Here is a 23,569-nt window from a genome sequence, read left to right on the forward strand (position 1 = left end):
TCACAGTACGCCGTGGTAATATTGTATGTTTCCACCGCTGATTTCTATATGAAAATTAGGTCAAATCTTGGGAGTCCTCCTGAAGGGGAATTGAAAAGAAAGCTTTCTTTATATCCTACTGCAAAATAGTCGGCTTTAGCTGGGATGTTACATAATATCGCATCTGGGTACGGAACCAGAGGAAACACTGCTTCAACAATATTGTTTACGGGGCTTAGATCCTGAATAAATCTCCACAACTCCTATGTTTATTTCTTTATGGGGTACACAGCCTTGTTACATGTGGAATCTGATGGTACTAATATTCACTGCTGTATTAAAGCAGAAATAGTTTCAAATATACCTTCATCTGCTTCTCTGGACATGGGGTACTGTTTTGCTCATGGTAAACTTGCTCCTGGCTGAACCTGTATTTTAACTGCTCCTGCTCCACTCCACTTTGCACTTTTTCTAAATCTTCCTGATACAATGCCTATTTCTTTCTTACCAATGCCATTCTCTGTGGGTGGTATTTCCCTTTTTCTCAACTTTTATCTAATAAGTGGGACATAAAAAATATTAGTTCATCATCTGAATTTGCATCCTGAACAGCTCCTCGTCTGTCAAATCTGTCTATATCCTTCGTCAATAGCTATTACTTATCCCCATGTTCTTCCTTCATCATCCGATGAACAACCACCGTTTCCTCTCCTACTACTGCTGCTTCCAGTTCTATGGGAATAACTTGTGCTTCCTCATCACCCATAGGTATTTCTGGGCCAAACAAAAATTCATCAGGTATCCTCAGTAATTTATCTATCAATCTAGGAAGCCATGTCAACAAAATATTTACTCCATACAAAAATACTTCTGAATCTAAAGGAACTCGCCCCAATGCCTTTTGGCCTGTAAATGCTAATATAAACTCTCTTATATTCATGCAATGTATCCTTAGAGTGGAACATATTATCCCCTTGTCAGTATAAGATATCGTCATAATTCGTTTTGTCATCAAGTCACGTCCTAATATATTAGCTGCTGTCTGTTGTGAATACAATAATGGCATAGACCCGACTTGTTCTCCTATTGAAATTTGTTATTCATCAGTAAAATTAACCAGACATTGGATCTTCCCCTCTTGAACACAGGAACAAGTTGCTTTGGTGTCTACAAGAAACAAAAATGTCTTGCCTCCTATTCTTACCCTGACCCTTGGTTCCTCTTGGGGCTCCTGTGTTACAGCTAGTACTGAACACATCAGGTCACTCTGTGGGCTTTCCTATTGAGGCTATAAATTCATCCCCGTACCTGTAAAAGGATTCCCTCCCACTACTGTCACACCCCCTATCCTTGGTGTAGGTGTTTGGGGGTGGGGGGTCCTGTATTCGCATTCCATTGTGGCATGGTTGCCTTCTGTGTCTGTACTTGTTGTGTTTGCATAGGTGTTTGCTGTGGTTGCAGTGGAATCTGCTGCATGTGCTGTATTTGTCATGCACATGTCTGATACTGTGTGTGATGTTGGGCATAATACTCTGGTGGTTCTGTACTATATTGTGGAAAATAGCACGTCCCCCATCTTCGAGCTTGACAGTTCTGCTGCATGCCCCCTCTACTTCTGCACGTTCGCGCAATATGTCCTGTCCTCCCACAATTCCAGCACTGCTGTGGCTGTACTTCATTAAATCCTCCCCCTTGAGGGTTTTGAAATTTGCCTCCTCATCCCCTAGGTCCATTCCCTCCACCACGTGGCCAAAAACAGTACCCGTCCTGATCTACAGGGTACCCTACATTGATTGGATCTGTAGGCTGTAACTCTTGTGTAACCACTCCTTCGCGCTCGTCAGTACTGCTCCTTCAATAGCAAATTTCAACAACTTTTTCTGAACTAACAACTTTGCTTCCTCAAACATCCAATCCTCAGCTTTTTTCTTAATCTTCTCTTGTAACAGTGGACAATGATGTACACTAGTCAACTATATGTCTGCCCATGACTTTTGCTTCCATCCCAACATGTTTTTTCATCTGCTTTTGCACTGGTTTGGGCAGTCCCTGACATAGAATATGACAAAATTATGCTGCGGTTTTATCCCATGATTCCCTCGTCTCAAGATGCCAACGTTCTTGAATTGCCTGAATATAAGCAACAGGATCTTCATTCTCATCAAATTTCTATGTTATAATCGTGCCCATGTCTGACGTAACAGGATACTGTACTCTAAGTACCCTCCATACGTCTGCTCTGCAATTATTAAATGGCACTCCCTCATGTGTCATGTTTTGTGGTGTCACACTCACCTATCCTGTGTCACAGGATTCCCCCCTTCTCATCTGTCGGTGTTGTTTGCTGGGGTTCTTTGAAGGAGTCTTCTTGCGCACAGTTCGGGGTCTTGTATAACCCGGTGCAAATGTCTTCGGGTTCCAGCGTGCGTTCAGCGTTCCGATTCCTGGAATGCACAGAATGTTCGGGAAATCCTGGAAGCGAATAAGAGTGTACTCGGAAACGGGTACACGGAGGTCCGGGATTCAGGATGTAACAAAGAGGAAGGGAATGAAGGAGGAAGGTAATTAGGGGCCAGGAACCAGAAAACAATAAAGTCGGCAAGGGCGAACTACGGCAGCACACGTCTAGCCACTGCAAGTGGTAGCGTTGAGATGCGCGGGGCCGCGGGGGCATAGTTTATTTATAGAACATGCTATGTCCGACACGGAAGCTGGTAAACAATGTTCCGTGTTTGACGGCCATGTTGGAAGTACTGCAGAGTGCAAGCCCCGATGTGTCAGGGACCAGGAAGTCCAAAAGGGACGCGTCTGATGGTTCATGACATCCCGCTCATCTCGAAATGTCATCAACTCTCTCCCCTAGAATAGCTCCTAGTAAGCCTTTTACATCACCCTCTGCTAATGTCATTCTCTCTGTCAGTCTTTTGAACTCGTAAATCCATTTACCCGCTCCTGCAGTCAAACTAGGTCATTTCAATTTCAAAATATCTTTATCCATTTGCGGCAACAGTATATATTGTGGGTGTCCTCCCCCTTTCTCTAATAATGGGAATTGTATGAATCCTGTTCTACAATCGTATCCACCTACGCTTCTTGTCTTTCAAGTGGGGCTAGTTTTACCTGTTCATCTTTGCCCTGGCATTGACCACAATCTACTTAAATAAAACAGGGATATTTTCCCTACAGAATGCGACTGTTCTTGTGGTCGTTCAGGATATGATATAGGTTCTGGTGTTTTTCCTTCTGGTTCTTCTAAATCTAACCACTTTACCCCTCTTTCTATATTCGGGTCTGTCAAAGAGCCACATGCACCCTCTTCCCTTTCTTCATCAGACATTATTATACACCAATTGGCATGGCTGTTATCCCTTTCCTCGTCATCAAGGTTAAGCCTGTTTAGGGACATGCTTGTCCATCATTACATCATTCGATCTGCCTCCTGTTTCTCTCAGTGATACTCTCTCTGGTCTTCTAGCCATCCTTTTTCCTCATCTGCCTATATAATTCCCCAGTCCTTTTCCCTATGCCTACCACCTCATGTTCATTGGCACATGTTGGTACTCTAGGTATCTTGTGCAGCTCCCTGCGGGCTGTTGTGACCTTCTCTCCTCCTCCCATCGTTTTCATTCTTCAACTGGTATTACACATCTACTAACAATGTGATCTATTTTGTCATCCCTTTGTCCCCTACTCCTTCTCATTTCTTTCTCCTCTTCTCTTCCCATCTTCCCATCTCCCTCTTCTCTTCCTCTTCCCTTCTTCTCTGTAACCTTCTTTCTTTTAATCTCTGGACTTTTATTTCCTCACTTTTCTTCTCCCCATCTTTTCTCTCTCTCTGCTTTACCTACTCGTCATACCTTCTTCATTCTTCTGTTTCACTCCCTCTCTTTTTCCTTCTCTTCTTTGTATAGCATTTCTCGTTCCTTTTCCTTTCTTTCCCGTTCTTCTTTTTCTTCTCTTTCTTTAACATCATCAATACACTTTCCATATAATTTGAATAATATCTGTCCTTCCATCCACACATTCTATTCAATTGTCACTTCACTGACTCTATCTTTATCTCATTTTTGTCTCTTGGTCTCTTCTTCTATTTCTATTAGTCTTTCCCATCTTTCATTACATTTGTCATGTTTACTACATCCAGACATATATTTGCGTTCTTTAATCTTACTTTCTTCTGTACTATCTTCACTACTGTAAGCTGGGGGTGCATATATCGGAATACTATACCTGGCTTCTCCTGCTTTTAGCTCCTTTAAAGAGTAAAATCCCATTCTCATTGGTAATGTTATTGTCTTCAGAAGGAGAAAACTGAGCTGAGGGCACTGCGCCCTTCCCTTCATGCAGATTAAGCATCCACTACCTTTCGAGTGGGTCTTCTTATTTGCTCTTGTACATTTTCCATAGCTCTAAAATAGCTAATGTTTTCTGTAATGTTTTCCTCATGTACGCAGCATGTAAGTATGTTGTCATGTGTTGCAATACTGTTTTTAATAGGGAACCCTCTTTAGGCCATTGCATGAACATTTTGTCAGCCGGCCTTTTACCGATTCAGCATGGTATTTTCTAATCTTAGGTGTGCCACGGTAATGTTCCGTACAAGTGTAGAAGAGGAGTGTCCTCCATGATGACAAGTCATTTTTAACTGTCAATACTTACTGGAGCTTTTATTCTGTTACCACTTTCATGAATTAGTGTTATATCAACGTTATTCATTCCTTCTTTTACAATACTTTACATACCCTAACAATCAATTCAGGCAAGCGCCATCAATCACTGCCATTTCTAAAAAACATTTTTTCAAAAATGTTCAAGCCAACACAATAATATTCTCTTATCTTCTTTGTTACAGTTCTTTCAGTTCACACTGTCCTGCTAATCTTATTTTGCCATACTTCCCCTCAACTGTTACCCTCCTATTATTGGCGCCAATCACTTGTTTTTAGGGTCTGATAAACACTTAATGTATTACTATTGTTCTAAATTTCCAATCTATAACCTAATTTATCAAAACTAATAAAAACATGTGGCTTTAAAAAACCAAGTCAAATTCTTATGCTAATATTTACATAACTTCAAACAAAATATGCACAACAAGTTCTATGATTGTCTTTCTTACTTACTCTAGTATAAGTACCTCATCTCCATTTGACCCTATTTTGGAGTGGAAAACACATCCTTCATATGGGCATTGCCACAGGAATCCTTATCTTAATGCTTAGTTCCGGAATGTGATGTGCTTTCTTCTATCTCCTTGAGAATAGATATTGAGGTATCTCTTCTTAAATCAATTATGTTTCTCCTCTATATATTTTTACACATGCATTACAATCCCTCCCCTCTTATTCACCATTTTTGATGTTTCTACTTATGTCCCAGGCTCAGCTCGAGCCCTTCAGTATCGACTCTTCCCCAATCAACTACTTTGCCTTCAGTCCGCGGGGCGCCTGTGGGAAACAAACAGGAATTTCTTCAAAGAGGCACCTGCCGACTGTTTCGTTTTACATGTATGATTCTTCCGCTCTCCATAGGAAACTCTACGATCTTCTGGCGGATGGTGGAAGACGTAAAAAATCTGGGAATCTGGATCTGAACCATCCTCACCATTACCAAAATATGCAATGGCACCTGGAGTGTTCCAAATGCCGAATGGGATTACCAAAGCAAATTACCTCAAGCCCAAATAACCAGAGAGTAAAATGCTACTTTATTATCAGTTGAATGAAGTAGGGAAATGTGGCGAACAAACAGATTGCAGTCCCCACACTATCAATGTATTTCAGTCACACAAAGGTTTTATACCTCGGTGTACGCTATGACATCGTCCTATGTGGCTAACAGTAAAAAAACTACTGGTTGGAGGGATTGGTTAGGGGAAATGCATAGATATAGTTCATATAAGTGTTAGTATCATCATTGGATGCCTCTTATTTGTTAGGGACACCTTGAACCACCTCTAACTATGTAAAATACAGATAGAAACATAATGCCAGCAGCAGATAGCCCCGTGCAACAATGTATGGTCCACCATTACATGGGCCCTCATGATTGGTTGACACTCTCTTACCAACCTTGGACATTCGGCTTGTTAGCAGCATATAAACAACAAAACCCAGGTGCAAGGGAACAACCTCAGACAACTCACCTCCTTAGCTAATTAGCCTACCATCTCTCATCAGTTAGGCCCTAAGCAAAGGCTTCTTCTCGGTAGTTGACCTTGCTGACTATTCTCTTCCTCTGAACTTTAAAGGGAGTGAAGGTACATTGCTATCTTCGTCCAGAGCTTTATGAATAGGCCTAATCTTCTGCCTCTGTACCACGTGTGAAGTGAGCATGATTTTGTCCATTCTGCCCTTCCACATAATGCTATTTGCGTCAATTATATTAGGTGTTAGTACTCTCCTTGGCCTCTGGAGACTTGGTTGCTCTATTCTTTCTATGTCTTTAATTGTACAATACTTGGCACTCGCAAATGTTCACTCTGCACTTAATCTAAGAGATATGTGTCCTACGTACATGGTTTATCCTATTCAACTCCTTTTGTGCCAGGTAGTTGCTCTTGCTGCGGCATCCTTGATTCTGCGCCAAACAAATACATTTTGTTCTGCACACATTTTTATTTCAGTGCCTGTCAGCATTGCAGCCTTGGTTTCCCTTTTCAAGACTTCTCGCTTGCTATTATACAATGCTGACGTTCGTTTTCTCAACATGGCTGCTTTACTCGCGTTCTATTTCCTACTCCTGCAAGCTTCTATACATCTTATCTACCTTGAATTTCTGCATCTACACATCTATTACGTTTCTTGTCACTTATCTTCTGTGTTTATGATTTTTTTCATATTTGCATACATGTTTACTTTGTTACTTCAATCACATCTTCATTCTTTAAATGTTCATGCATCGGTTTCAGTACATCCATGTATCTTCTCTCCTCATTGGTGTCATTTTTCATCTGCAGGACTTTGCTTGTAGCTCTTCTGTGTCTATTGGTGTCTGCATACTCACATCTATGGCCTCAGTTCGAGGGTACATTCAATATGGTTGTATGATTGCATAACTTCTCTCATACCTTCGATGTGGTATCGGGATGATATTGTCATGATGCCTGCCCCCGGAAGACCAGACCAGGCCCAGCAGCCCCGGAAGCAGGCATCATGCCACTTGGAGCATGCCCAAAAGCCCCAGTTAGGGGCTGTTTGGGTGCAGGCCTGGCGCCTATGGCGCCAGGCTCATAAAGATAAAGTCAGTCCTGGCGCCGTGGGCGCCAGGCTCATTATTGATAACTTACCTGAAGCAGACCATGCTGCATACTCACCTGAGGCAGACCATGCTGCATGAAGACTCAAGCCAAATGAGGCTTAGGAGGAACTATTTTACTGAAGGGACTATTTTGTTACTTGGGTGGGGCTGTGGAAGAATACTTACCTGGATCTTCTTCCAAGGCTATTTAAACCACACCCGGACAGCCACACGTGCTTCGCGTTATTCTGCTTGCTGCAGCGTAACGCTCACCGTGTTTTCAGCAGCTCCAGTCTTCAGCCACGCCCGCTTCAGTCCTGGGACTCCTGAAACAAGAAGAAAAGAAGGATAAAGGTTAGAACAGGAGTTTTAACTTTAATCCTTACCTGAATCCTGATCCATTTCACCATGGAGCTGAAAGACAGAAGTCTTTGAAGCATCGCTTCGCATTCCTACGGCGCCGTGCTGAACTCACCTGCTTGGCGGTACTTCAGCATTCCATCACGCTCTCTCCATCTCGCGGCCGCCCTCCGACACCTAAGGAGACAAAGACAGCAAGGTGAGCAAGGGGACTCTCTAAGGCTATACAAGCTACCCCCAAGGACTTACCTGATTTACCACGGGGGGTACTCACCTCATCTCGGGTCGGCGCAGTCAACTCTGTTTCATCGCCGTACCCCGGCCCCTAAGGGGAAAACCACAATAGACTTACCTGAATCTTACCAATTGCCATTTGGAATCTTCGAGTGGATTAATCGGCAACCTGCAAGGAATCGGACAGAGTGAAGATCAGACATTTGAACTCTTATGAACAATTGGACTTTAGAGTCAATACTGGAACTCACCAATTCCTCTACGCCAGTGAAGTAACTGGTCATCAACGCGCCCCCGCGGTCGACGCAGGATGGAGAGCTCATCCTTCCAAACCATCAGGTGAGACTAAGGAGGGGACATCAAGAGTGATCTGTGGGAAGACAACAGGAGTGGGGAAGGTGGGTTGACACTCAATTCCACGGGTGGTTAATTCCTCTTCTCCTTTGCAGAAGAATATTCCTGCGAACCAGACAAACTAGGCTGAGCGGGCCAGTCCAGTCAGTCATCTCGGCGCTACATGTCACGCTGGTGGAAACAACAGCGGCCCAGTTCCAGTCGACGCCCCCGTGGAAACCAGGTGAGCGTAACAGAACGCGAAGCCTACCCACAAATACCCACCTGGGCGTCATGGGGACCTCGGAAACTGATCAATTGGCCCAATTATTAGGGGAATTAAGGGCCGAAGTGCATTCCGCCCGCCAAGAAACCAATGCCCTCAGGAGGGAACTGATAGTGTCAAAAGAACGAACTGATGAGTTGGCCAGACAACTATTACAGAGCCAGGCTGGACAAACACCTCTACCAGGACTTGGGGCAAGTCCAGCTCCTGTACCATCGAGTAACCCGGTGCAGATAAATTTAGCGGAGCCGTTCCTTTGGCTCCGCCTGAACGCTTTGCCGGAGACCCAAAAGGGTTTGCAACATTCATGAATCAATGCCGCTTGCACTTTTTATGTAGACCTGGAGCTTTCCCAAACGATCAGGCCAATGTAGCCTTTGTACTGTCATATCTCAACGGCAGTGCAGCGGATTGGTCCATTCCACTAGTTAACCAGGATGACCCGATTCTTCGAGATTTCCAGGGTTTTCGAACAAGCATGGAAAGACTATTCGCCCGACACTCCCGAGGACAGGCTTTGGACAACAAACTTTTATCCCTATGTCAAGGTAACCAGGATCTTTTATGTTACATTGCAACTTTCAATAGATTAGTAGTGGAAACCAAATGGCCTGAAGCCAAGCGAATCACATTATTCCATCGAGGACTTCGGGGAGAACTCAAAGATGTTTTCGCCCAAATCGTGAACCCGCCTCAAGACTGTGCTGAATATATAGATCTAGTGGTCCAGCTCGATCACAGACTTCAAACCAGGAAGGCTGACCGAACCAAGTTTGAGAACAGGGTGTTAGTTAAAACCCACGTAAGCTCCAAGGGGGTAGATGTCTCAGAACCTATGCAAATTGGGGGGGTTAAAGGACCCTTAACCCAGAAGGAAAGAGATAGAAGACGGCAACTGCAATTATGTTTATATTGCGGAACTACTGGTCATTTTCTTCGGAACTGCCCTGTAAAACCACCCAAGAAAGTTATAGGAGCAGCAGACGAAAACCATGTGAAATCTGACTCAGGAAACGACCACGCCCGGCAAGCATAGAGGTCCGCTTGCCGAGCTTAAAGAAGGACACTCTGACCTCGCATTTCACCATACCCATGGTCCTTGTAGATCCAGAGCAGCCATCACGCATGCACGCGGTAAAATCGTACGTAGACAGTGGAGCCATAGGAAATTACTTGCACTGGGAATTGGCTACCAGGATGAATCTATCTCTCACCCGCAAGACCACGGCCGATGTTGTCACCACTGTAGATGGAATGGAAATTGCCTCTGGACCCATAACTCATTCCACTGCAGAGATGACATTGCTGAGTCAAGATGGGCATCGAGAGGCTATGGTGTTTGACTTAATCAAGGCCCCACAGTTTCAGCTGATACTGGGGATACCTTGGTTGGAAAAACATAATCCCTGTATTGATTGGCGAGAGAAGCGACTAACCTTCCCAGAATGTGCTCACACCTGCTACCCAAGGAAAACTCAAAACTCAGTCATGGCCCCAGTAATTCCAGTAGCCATACAATTACCTGTTGAATACCAAGACTTTCAGGATGTCTTCCAAAAGGAACAGGCAAACACCTTACCACCTCACAGATCGTATGATTGTCAAATAGATCTTGTACCTGGAGCACAACCACCCTGCAGCATAATCTATGCCCTTACGGAACCCGAAAATCTCCATTTGCGCCAGTACCTAGACCAGTACCTTGCTAATGGCTTCATTCGCCCGTCCAAGTCCCTTGCATCTTCAGCTTTGTTCTTCGTACCGAAAAAGGAAGGTGACCTTAGAACATGTATAGACTACCACGCACTGAATCAGATATCCATCAAGAATCGATACCCACTGCCTTTGATCCCAGAACTACTAGACCAGGTGAAGGACGCTTGTATATACACGAAACTAGACCTTTGGGGGGCATATCATCTGGTACGTGTCAAAGAGGGTGACGAATTGAAGACTGCTTTTTGCACCAAGTACGGACTATTTGAGTACCAGGTGATGCCCTTCGGACTATGTAATGCACCAGCAGCCTTCCAGTTCTTCATGAACGATGTGCTCCGAGAGCTTATCGACGTTTGCGTGGTCGTTTACATCTACGACATCTTAGTATACTCTTTATCAGAATCTGAGCATGTAAAACACGTCCGACCAGTCCTAGAGAAGTTATGCCAGCATAAATTATATGCTAAACTGGAAAAGTGCAACTTCCAAACTACGGAAGTGGAATTCCTTGGATTTATTCTGACCCCGAGAGGAATCCGGATGGATACACGAAAAGTGGATGCCATTCTTAATTGGCCTTCGCCAAGTTCAATCAAAGGAGTTCAAAGCATGCTTGGCTTTGCCAATTTCTACCGCAGGTTTATCCCAGACTTCTCGCACATTGTACATCCCATTACGACGCTATTGCGAAAAAACAAACGCTTTGTGTGGACAGAGGAAGCCGAGAACGCCTTTCAAGAGTTAAAAGCTAAATTCACATCTGCTCCCATATTAAGACACCCGCACCCCGAGCTTCCCTACATAGTGGAAACAGATGCATCCAGTTCAGCCATGTGAGCAGTCCTTTCCGAAAAGGATCCCGAAACTAACCAGCTTCACCAAGTGGCGTTTTGGTCAAGAAAATTTTCAGCCACCGAATTAAACTATGCCATAACCGACAAGGAGCTGCTGGCTATCAAGTCCACCTTCAAGGCTTGGCGGCACTATCTACTGGGTGCCAGACATACCATCACGGTCATCACTGATCACCGCAACTTACAATACCTAAAGACAGCCAAAGCCCAATCTTCGCGCCAACTCCGTTGGGCATTGTTCGTCGCCGAGTTTGATTTTGTAATAACCTATCGACCAGGTTGTAAGAATGGTAAAGCAGACGCCTTGTCCCCGGATTGGAATGGGAGAAGCAGAAATAACTTTAGAACCCGTACCCATAATTCCGGAACAGAGAATCCTTGGCCTGACATCCATACAGACACTGGAGGACATTCAAAACAAGATCCACCAACTCTTTGATTCCGTTGCCCTACAGGACTGGGCAAAGAAAGGTCAAGAGTACTCTGTCATCGATGATTTACCTTATTACCAAGGCCGGCTATTTTTACTGCAAAAAGAACTACAGGAACTTGTCATTTCCCATTACCATGACACCTTAATAGAAGGGCATCCGGGTATTGCAAAAACCGAAGCTAAAATTAGGAAGCAATTTTGGTGGCCCACCTGGCGAAAGGATGTCAAGTCATTTGTCATGTCTTGTGGCATTTGCACACAAAATAAAGGGCAAAAGAAAAAACCTGCTGGATTATTGCAACCATTAGACATACCACCTACCCCTTGGCATACCTTGTCATTAGACTTTATCACGGATTTACCCCCGTACCAAGGTTACAATACCATTCTAGTTATTGTAGATCTTTTTTCTAAAATGGCCCACTTCATTCCTTTAAAAGGGATACCTTCAGCTTCAGTCCTGGCCAAGGAATTCCTTGAAAATGTTGTCCGCCTGAATGGCTTTCCTTCGGTGTTAATTTCAGATCGGGGCAGTCAATTCATTTCACATTTTTGGAGGAAATGCTGCTAACTGGCACAAATTGATGTTAGGCTTTTGACCAGTCACCACCCTCAGACCGACGGTCAAACGGAGAGGACCAACCAGACTCTTGAACAGTACCTCCGTTGTATGCTACATCAGTCTGAGGGGAATTGGAAAGACATTCTGTGGATCGCAGAGTATGCGTACAATAATTCCGTACACTCAGGAACTGGACAAAGTCCTTTTTTTACCATTTATGGGCACCATCCTCGAACCTCGGATTTGGACTCACCCCAGCATTTAGAGATGCCCGCAGTGGACCATCTCCACGCTGTTATTACACAAGCCTTTAAAGAAGCAACCATCCATTTGCAAAAGGCTAAGGAAAAATACAAAAAGGATGCGGATCAGCACAGAAGTGAAGCTCCTCAATACCAAATAGGGGACCAAGTATGGTTAGCCACTAAGCACTTACCACTCAAGGGGACTCGGACCTTTAACCCCAGGTATTTGGGACCTTTTTCTGTCAAGACAATTATTAACCCAGTGGCCGTCAAGTTGGACCTACCTGCTCATATGCGAATCCATCCCGTCTTCCACGTGTCTCTTTTGAAGCCAGTGCAACCAGGAACTAGGCTAACCACTCCACCTGAACCTATCCTCATAGACGGGGAGCCCTAGTTCGAAGTCAAGAATATTTTGGACTCAAAAAGAGTGAGATCAAAACTCTTTTACCTAATTGACTGGAAAGGTTATGGTCCGCAGGAAAGGTCTTGGGAACCTAGTGACCACGTGCATGCACATCGTTTAGTGAAGAGGTTCCATCAGGAATTTCCAGACAAACCACGGCCAAGTGGGAGAACGAATTTAGGAGGGGCCTTGATGGGGAGTGCTGTCATGATGCCTGCCCCAAGAAGACCAGACCAGGCCCAGCAGCCCCGGAAGCAGGCATTATGCCACTTGGAGCATGCCCAAAAGCCCCAGTTAGGGGCTGTTTGGGTGCAGACCTGGCGCCTATGGTGCCAGGCTCATAAAGATAAAGTCAGTCCTGGCGCCATGGGCGCCAGGCTCATTATTGATAACTTACCTGAAGCAGACCATGCTGCATACTCACCTGAGGCAGACCATGCTGCATGAAGACTCAAGCCAAATGAGGCTTAGGAGGAACTATTTTACTGAAGGGACTATTTTGTTACTTGGGTGGGGCTGTGGAAGAATACTTACCTGGATCTTCTTCCAAGGCTATTTAAACCACGCCCGGACAGCCACACGTGCTTCGCGTTATTCTGCTTGCTGCAGCGTAACGCTCACTGTGTTTTCAGCAGCTCCAGTCTTCAGCCACGCCCGCTTCAGTCCTGGGACTCCTGAAACAAGAAGAAAAGAAGGATAAAGGTTAGAACAGGAGTTTTAACTTTAATCCTTACCTGAATCCTGATACATTTCGCCACAGAGCTGAAAGACAGAAGTCTTTGAAGCATTGCTTCGCATTCCTACGGCGCCGCGCTGAACTCACCTGCTTGGCGGTACTTCAGCATTCCAACACGCTCTCTCCATCTTGCGGCCGCCCTCCGACACCTAACGAGACAAAGACAGCAAGGTGAGCAAAGGGAACTCTCTAAGGCTATACAAGCTACCCTCAAGGACTTACCTGATTTACCACAGGGGGTACTCACCTCATCTCGGGTCGGCGCAGTCAACTCTGCTTCATCGCCGTACCCCGGCCCCTAAGGGGAAAACCACAATAGACTTACCTGAATCTTACCAATTGCCATTTGGAATCTTCGAGTGGATTAATCGGCAACCTGCAAGGAATCGGACAGAGTGAAGATCAGACATTTGAACTCTTATGAACAATTGGACTTTAGAGTCAATACTGGAACTCACCAATTCCTCTACGCCAGTGAAGTAACTGGTCATCAACGCGCCCCCGCGGTCGATGCAGGACTGAGAGCTCATCCTTCCAAACCATCAGGTGAGACTAAGGAGGGGACATCAAGAGTGATCTGTGGGAAGACAACAGGAGTGGGGAAGGTGGGTTGACACTCAATTCCACGGGTGGTTAATTCCTCTTCTCCTTTGCAGAAGAATATTCCTGCGAGCCAGACAAACTAGGCTGAGCGGGCCAGTCCAGTCAGTCATCTCGGCGCTACACGTCACGCTGGTGGAAACAACAGCGGCCCAGTTCCGGTCGACGCCCCCGTGGGAACCAGGTGAGCGTAACAGATATCAGGTGTCATGTACAGTTCTTTCTTGCTGTTCTTCCATTATGACAGAGGTGAAGGAGTGGGCTCTATAAATGACGTCTGCATCTGCTTCACTACAACAGTTTCCATTCTCAAGCTTCACCTTGGACCGTTGAAAGGGTAGGAGCCCTCTCCCTACCACCAGACACCCTCTTCACAATGGCTACAATTCCATGCTGCAGGAGAAGCTGGATTAGCCATCCCTTGACGCGTGCTGCAGGAGCAGACCGATCACAGGTGCACACTGCCCAACACCATCCAGTGATGAGGTGAGCCTGGCGGTGTACAAAAGGAATCTGCTGCCAGATCCTGGTTCTAGAGATCCACCATTGTGGATGAGTCTTAATTTCATTACTTACTTTGTTCATTTGCTCGAGGTTGCCTGCCTCTAAGATGGCTGCCCGCTCCATTCCCCCGGCGCTATTGCGTTGATAGGCAACAGCTTTGGCTTTTGAATCGCGGACATCCACCGGCAGGTGGAAGCCGGCCCACAGCGGTGAACGCCTACTAGGTAAAGGCCCTGTTTGCCCCTGTTCCCCTCTTGAGCACTGGGCGCCCGGCCACTACCTTATCGACGCCAAGATCGACACGTGCCGTGAGCGGTTCCACCAGTCCCAGCCGAGCTAAGGTCTCGCAACCTTAATCACTTCACTACACACTACCAAATCGCTCCTAACCTCACGCTGAAACTGTGGATACAGTATTTCCATTGACTGCTATTGTCCGATGGGGCACATATTGCACCCCTATTGCTTTAACTGCTTGCCTTCAGTTCTATTATTGCGCCACAATTGCCTATATCACTCATTCTGCCAACTGTGTGCCTAAAGCACTACGACTGCCTAACCGTGTACCCACAGCATCACTATTGCCATACTGCGTGCCTATTGCATTACTATCGCTCAACTATGTGCCCTAGCATGTTTTGTGCCTAATTGAGCTCCCACAGAACCACTGCTGCCTAATTATGTGCCCTAGCTTGTTCTCTGCCAATTGTGTGCATACTGCATCATCTCTGCCAATCTGCGTGCCTATTACATTACTATCACCCAACTATGTGCCCTAGCATGTTTTGTGCCTAAATGCGTGCCCACAGAACCACTACTGCCAAATGATGTTGTCATGCCCGCGCCGCTGGTGCACGCATTGGCAACCATCATGGACCACTTGGTACTCATTTATCCTCCTAATCCTCTGTGAACAACTCCTATTCACGCCTTGGTCTTTTTTTTCCATTTGCTCAACTTTGGTTCTTTCTTGTTTTATTCAATTAACTACATTTCCCATAATGCACCTGGCCACAGTCCTCAATTCCTGGCTATTCTCATTCCTCGTTATTGGGACCACAATCCCCAGAAGCCCTAGCAGCCAGTGCTGCTTCCACCTGCTCAGGGCCAGAGAGGGAGGAGGCAGATTGTCTTCAGGTGTGCGGCTCCAGGTGCTGTCAATTAGCCTGCCTCAGAACAGGGCAGGGCTGTATATAAGCAGCTGCCTGCAGGAGCACAGTGTCTTGCATCTTGAGATCTCCCAGCTCCTGTTTGCCTTGACCCGCTACTTTGTTTGCTGTTTCTGTTGCTGCATTTCCCTGTTTTGGATCCAGTGCCCTGCCGGGCTCTCTACTTTGCAGCTGATCACGCTCTGCTGCCTTCCAGCCACCGCCCTTGCCCTGCCGGGCTCTCTACATTGCAGCTGATCACGTTCTGCTGTTTTCCAGGCCTCGCCTGTGCCCTTCGGGGTTTTCTACCTTGCAGCCGATCCCGCTCCGCTGCTTGCTACCTACCTTTTTCCACTGGGTTCTCAGCCTGGCAACCTACTACAGTCCTCTGCAGCCCTCTACAGCCAGCGGCCCTGCTCCTCTGGGCTCACTCCTTGCTGCCCTGCTCTTCTGGGCTCCTTGCCTTGCAGCCTGCCTCACTCCGGCTGCCTACAGTCCTTGTCCTCTGGGCTTCCTGCCCTGCAGCCTGCCTCACTCCGGCTGCCTACAGTCCTTGTCCTCTGGGCTTCCTGCCCTACAGTCTGCCTCACTCCGGCTGCCTACAGTCCTTGTCCTCTGGGCTCCCTGCCCTACAGCCTGCAACCCTCTGCCGTCTCCAAGCCCTTGTCCTCTGGGCCCCTACCTTGCAGCCTGCACCTCTTCGCTGCCTACAGCCCTTGTCCTCTGGGCTCCTTCCTTGCAGCCTGCTCCCTCCACTGCCTACAGCCCGTGTCCTCTGGACTCCCTGCCTTGCGGCTTGCTACACTCCTCTGCTCCTGTTTTACACTTAGCTGATTACAGCCCTGCTCCTCTGGGCTCCCTACCTCGCGGCCCTATTCTTTTGGGCTCTCTGTCTGTCGCCTCTTACTAATCTCTCTCTGTCCTGTTCTTCTGGACTCTCTGCCTTGCAGCCTACTACAGTCCTCTGCAGTCCACTACAGTTTTCCTGCACCTAGTCCCACTCTTGACTGCAGACCTGCTTCCTACTTTGCAGCCCTTCTGTTTTCCTGACTGCTGCTCCCTTGTTCTCTTCCTTGAGTCCTCTGTACTCCACCTTAGGTTATCTACTTCAGTCTAACTGCCTTTCCTTCATTTCCTTCTGCTAGATTGCTCATTGACTTCCTTTTCGCTGGATATATCTGTTCTTGTCTTCTCATGTGTCTTATGTAATCCCTTTGTACAGAGCTTGCCTGTTGGTTTCCGGCAGGCAACCTCTGCCCCTTCCCTTGTCGCGTTTTCAGTGTTACAGACACCCACTACTGTTGTTCCCAGCCATGAGCATACAGCGTGGGCCTCTGTTATAGCAATCTGTGCAGAAGGCTGGAGTTTCCTAAGGTTCGTGGAACACTCTTTCCCATTTCAGCATACACCCCAAGAGGGGATCCAGTTTGTTTGTACCTTTATATCTTTTGCCCCTTTTGGCTCACAACTACAGTTTCCTACTCTTCTTTTTTGTTTAACTCCCTGCTGTGTGTGCTTATCTGCTACCTTACTTCGGCACAGCCACCCAAAATCTACCTGGGTACCCTGTGCCACTCTTGACAGAGTGCCATTCCTGACAGATGTGCCCTAGCATGTTCTCCGCCTAATGGCTAACCCACAGCATTATTACTGGTAAATTACATGCCCAAAGTATTACTACTGCTTGTGTGTCTACAGTACTGTCCCTACTGCACTACTTCTGCCCAATTGTGTACCCTAGCACTTCTTTGTACCAATCTGCATGCCTATAGCATTACCTCTGGTAAACTGCATGTCCATAGCACCACTATTTTCAGACCAACGTGCCTTACAGTGTGACTGCAGCACCACTAGCAACTATCAATCTGTGCTTAGCGCCCATGGCACCCTTGCCCACATACAGATTGCCAATCCTGCATATAAGTACCTACAGTACCTCTGCACCAGTGCTTACGGATTGTCACCTTCATCTAGCCCAACAACTAGACCTGCCCTGCTCGAACCATGATCATTTTCCTACTCACTACCAGCTACATCATCACCGTTCTTCTCCCACCACCTGACCAACACTTGTCAGCCACACTAACCCACATGCCACCTACTAACAGTGACACCAGGCGCCCTCAGCTGCTGTTGTCCACTATCAAGAGTACCATGCCTATAACAACTGGTAGGTCGCTAGCCACACAGAACAGATCACTACCCCATGCAGACATATCACGTACCACATTCTCATCATAATACGTGTGAACAGCCTCAAAGCCCCTCTTAAACACACCAGAATGCCCTAACAATCCCTACCTCAATGCACCAGACCTTTGGATCCAATCCTTCACCAAAAAACCCATACCCAACAAACCTTGTCTAGTCAAATTAAGAAATGAAAGACTACGCGCCAGACTCATGTCTCTTTTCACCCTTCCCTGTCCAATCAAATCGAGAAACGAAAGACTACGCTCGAGATTCACGCCCACCTGACCTCCACCTAAAAATAGCATTCCACTATACGGATATCACCACACTCCCTCTGCCACTAGCACTACCAACATTCCCCCAACCATAATCAAGGGTGCACTGATCAATGCCAGATCCTTGCCAGGCCACGGCCTCAACATCTCCGACGTCACAACACTCTAGACCTTCACTTTTTAGCAGTTACCGAGACGTGGCCCACGCCGCTGCCGGACCTGCACTCTCAGTCGCCATCCCTGACAAATACTCAATCACTCGACTAGAAAGAGAACCTAACCAAGCCAAAGGATGAGGTGTTGCATTCATCTCTGAAACTGCATTAGGTATCAGACCGATCTCCAAACAAACTTTCCTCTCATCAGAACTTCTAACTGTCAAACTACCCAGGGCAGGTCTCCACATTTGAAGAAGACATCATTCTTCTACTGTCCAACAACACCAAGCCAGGATCCCAAATTATTTTACTTGCCGATCTTAACTTGGGTTTCCAAGATGCCAAAGACGCGAAAGCTACTACCCTCGCTAGTTCCATCTCTGAACTAGGTTTCAGTCACCGAATCACAGAACCTAACCATTTCAAAAGCAGGACTCTTGATTGGATCGTGGACCTTAATTGCAACATAGATATCGTGTCCAAGACGCTGTGTGCCTGGACAGACCACCATCTGATAAAGTTTACTATAAAGGACATCGGTAACCAGAACAGCACCACCCCATCATCGCCCCCCTATTCACACCAGGAACTCTCGCAACATAACAGCGGAAAAGCTGATCCCACTACTGCAGCCGCTTTTCAATGCAACTAACACTAAACACTCAGACCCCACAGTCTTAGTAGACTTGTACAACAAAACACTACTCAACACCCTAAACACCATCGCCCCACTCAAACTACGCAAAGCTAAACCACTTCCTCACTTAAATTCGTGGTTCACCCCACACCTCAGATCATTGCGTAAAGCCAAAAGAAACGCGGAAACGCTTTGGAAGAGTCACTCAACACCCATCAATAAAGAGAACTTCCAATCTGCCTCACTAATCTACAAAGAAGCAATCTTACAATCCAAAAAAGAAACGTATAAACACCTGCATCACACAAACCAAATCAAATATGAAGGAACTCTTCAATGTACTAAGAGAACTGGAATCACCAGCATCTCCACCAATCACATGCACCAAGGACGCTACCTGGTGCTCTAATATACAGGCAACATTACTAAATAAAATAACCATGCTGCGAAACAAAATTGAATCTAAAAAACATCTTACCCTTGACAACACTCCTAAACCCACAACTTCAACGCCAGCTCCAAAACTCTGCAAACCGTTCAACTTCTCCCCTCTCACCATCAGAAAGGTTGAGGACATAATAGCCAAATTAAAACCATCAAGCTGCTAGGGCGACATTTGCCTGGCACCCATCATTAAAGAGGTGGTCAAATCACTTGTGCCATTCATTACGTCCCTCATTAATACGTCCTTCGAATCAGGCATAGTGCCAAATAACCTCAAATACACCTGGGTCCTCCCGCTTCTTAAAAAACCTTCCCTAGACCCTGCCATTCCCACCAACTTATGCAAATCACTACAGTCCCTTTTCTGTTAAAAATTATTGATAGAGCAGCTTACCTACAAATCCAGGAACACTTAAAAATCAACAACCCCCTTGGCCTCAGGCAATCTGGATTCAGGCTGAGGCACGGGACGGAAACATCTCTTATCGATTTAAAGGCACAAATAGAGGAGATCAAAGACAAAGGTAATTTAGCTCTCCTCCTTCTTCTCGATCTGACGGCTGCATTCAACTTAGTAGACCACAAAATCCTCTGTGCTCATCTCAGGACCTCAGCACACGTCTCTCACAAAGCCACAACGTGGATCCAATCCTTTTTAGACAATAGGATGATTAAAGTATTCTCGCAAACAGCATCAGCTAACCATGAACCAGTCACACGCGACATCCCACAAGGCTCCTCCATATCCCTCACCCTGTATAATGTGGTTACCAGACATTTCATCGAAAAAAATTTTATTTTTTTAATTTTTACCCTTTTTTTGGGGGGGGGGTCCCCCAACCCCCTTTTTTTCTAAAAAAAACCCTTTTTTACCTAAACTACAACCTTAAAAATAAATATATAAATTTTAAAAAAAAATCGACCATTTGGTTTTCGACGAAATTACGTCGACCAAATGTCCTGTTGACCAATTGTTGTCGATGAAATGTCCGGACACCCTATAATGTTTGTGTTCACCAAGCTGTTGTTTGATGATCTTGACTGTCTGGGTGTCACCTACACTAACTATGCAGATGACACCCATATACTCATACCGGTCACTGGCGACTATGACACCGACACCAAACGGCTCAATGAGATCTACAGCATCATCCAAGCCTGGATGGCAAAACATGGACTCTGTCTCAATGACGAGAAGACTGTCATGGGCGCTACTCCCGAGGGGCCAGGACTGGCCCAGCGCCCTCGGAAGCAGACCCGTCTTCCACTACTCCGGACCCAGCAGACCCCTACAGGGGCCCTTTGGACCGTGTCCTGGCGCCTTTGGCGCCAGGCTCATGAAGGGTTTCAGTCCCGGCACCATAGGCGCCGGGCTCATATTGATAAACAGTGTAATAATGCTTGGGTGGATTTACCTGAGGCAGACCATGCTGCTTATTTACCCAGAACAATCCAGTCTGGTTGAAGTCCCCAGCCATCAGGGCTGGGAGGAACTATTCCCTCCATTCAGGAACTCTTTTCTTACCTGGGTGGAACCGGTGGAAGAACACACACTGGAAGCACTTCTCTGCTATTTAAACCACGCCCGATGGAAAACACGTGCTTCGCGTTATTCTGCAGCAGCAGCAGGACGCTCAGCAAGTCGGCTCCTGCATTCCAGGTCCAGAGTCATCTTCAGCTTCCGCGCAGCAACCTGTGGATGAAGAAAGACACAGAACAATAATTACCAGATCCCGGAATCCAGTCACCGGCAAAACCTGCAAAGAATAAACATAAGGTTAGAAAAGTGCAACTTGCTCGCAGCCGCGCCCGCTTACCTGATCCATCCGTGATTGCAACGGAGCTAACCGCGGCCTTCTCTTCGGCAGCTTCTCTGCACCTGAAAGGCAAAGGACATAATTAAAAAGGGGTTCGGGTGAAGGCAGTCGCATTCATCTTAACTTACCAGTTTTTGCACGCGCTGAAGTGGCCGCATCAACCGTAGCATCCCGGCACCTGAAAACTAGAAAAAGGACATTATTAGAGGTGCCATTAAAAGCGGCCAACGATCATTATACTTACGTGCATCGGCACGTGCAGTGGCAACGGATATAAAGCCCGCAGCATCCCGCCACCTGAAAACTAGAAAAAGGACATTATTAGAGGTGCCATTAAAAGCGGCCAACGAACATTATACTTACGTGCATCGGCACGTGCAGCGGCAACGGAAAACTGCGCCCACAGCATCCTGAGGCCTGAAACAAAGGAAAAGGGACATTATCGAGGTGCCCATCTTTTAAAGCCTAAAGACTACAGTATACTTACAGGCATCCGCTCGTGCAGTAACGGCGGCATCGCTCTTCGGCATCCCAGCACCAGTGCCACAACTAAGGCCGCAAAAGACTTGAGCCTCAACACTGAACTCATCCAGTGACGTAACTGGAATCCACGCACCCCTGCACCAGACGCAGGATGGAGAGCTCAGCATTTATACGCCTAAGGTGAGAGCTCGCCGAGACAAGTAGAAAGCTAGGCTGTGGGAGAAACTGGCGATTGGTGGGAGAAGGAATCCCATCAAACGGTGATTAACCCTTTTTCTTCCACCTGCAGAAAACTTACCCTGCAAGTCAGACATTCGATAAGAGGAAGCCCAGTCCTGAGAGTCGTCCGAGCTCTACGCTTCTCAATTGAAGAAAAGATAGCAGCCCAGCCGGGATCAGCGCCTCCGTGGGAATCAGGTGAGCGTTACAGAACGCGAAGCCCACCAATAACCTCCTACCCAGGCGCTATGGAAACTTCCGACACAAACTAACTGGCCCAGTTATTAGGGGAATTAAGAGCTGAAGTTCATGCTGCCCGCCAGGAAACGAATGCCCTTAGGAGGGAATTGATAATATCAAAAGAACGAACTGATGATCTCGCCAGACAGTTATTACAGACACAAGCGGGGCAAACCCCGCTACCTAATTCAGGAGGGAGCTATATCCCAGCGGCTTCAGCCAATCCTGTTCAAATCAACCTACCCGGAAATGTGCCATTGGCACCGCCTGAACGCTTCTCTGGTGACCCTAAAAGGTTTGCAGTGTTTATAAATCAATGCCGATTGCACTTTCTTTGTAGACCTGCAGCCTTTCCGACTGACCAGACTAAGGTAGCCTTTGTGGTTTCGTATTTTAGCGGCAGTGCCGCTGATTGGTCGATCCCTCTGGTTACACAGGATGACCCGATCCTTCGTGATTTCCCGACCTTCCAGGCAAATATGGAAAGACTTTTTGCAAGGCATTCCCAGGGGCAGGCCCTGGACAACGAACTCCTTTCCCTACGACAGGGCAATCAAGATCGTTTGGCCTACATTGCATCATTCAATAGGCTAATCGTGGAAACCAGATGGCCTGAGGACAAAAGAATCACGCTTTTTCACAGGGGTTTGCGTGGCGAACTCAAAGACATCCTTGCCCAGGTAGTGAATCCTCCTCAGGATTGTTCAGAGTACATTGATTTGGTGGTCCAATTGGATCACAGACTACAAAACAGAAAGGCGGATCGATCCAGGTTTGAAACACGAGTGTTCCCTAAGCCTCAAAGTCACACCAAAGGAGTTGAAGCCGTCAAACCTATGCAAATTGGGGTTGTAAAGGGTCCCCTAACCCAGAAAGAACGCGACAGGAGTCGACAAATGCAACTATGTCTCTATTGTGGAAATTCAGGACATTTTCTTCGAGATTGCCCGGTGAAACCACCTAAGAAGACAGTGGGAGCTTCTGATAAGAGTTCTGAAAAGCCTGAGCCGGGAAACAACCTCGCTCGACAAGTGTAGAGGTCCGCTTGCCGAGCGTAAAAACCAGTTCTTTGACCTCACACTTCATAATGCCAATGGTCCTCGTAAACCCAGAGCAACCGGATCGTTTGCATGCAATTAAGGCATACATTGATAGCGGAGCAGTTGGAAATTATGTGGACCACGAATTGGCTTCCAGGATGAACTTACCTCTTTGTCCAAAGGTGGTTAAAGACGTCATTACCACGGTGGATGGGACGGAAATCGCCTCCGGACCAGTGACCCATACCACTACTGAAGTGACGATACTAGGCCAAGACGGGCATCAGGAGGTAATTGTGTTCGACGTGATCAAGGCTCCTCAATTCCAAGTAATTCTAGGGATTCCTTGGTTAGAGAAACACAATCCTCAGATTGATTGGCGAGCAAAGACGATAAAGTTCCCAGAGTGCACACCAACTTGTTAT

This window comes from Ambystoma mexicanum, chromosome 9 (assembly GCF_040938575.1).
Source record: "Ambystoma mexicanum isolate Mex_15411 chromosome 9, UKY_AmexF1_1, whole genome shotgun sequence".
Lineage (NCBI taxonomy): Eukaryota > Metazoa > Chordata > Amphibia > Caudata > Ambystomatidae > Ambystoma > Ambystoma mexicanum.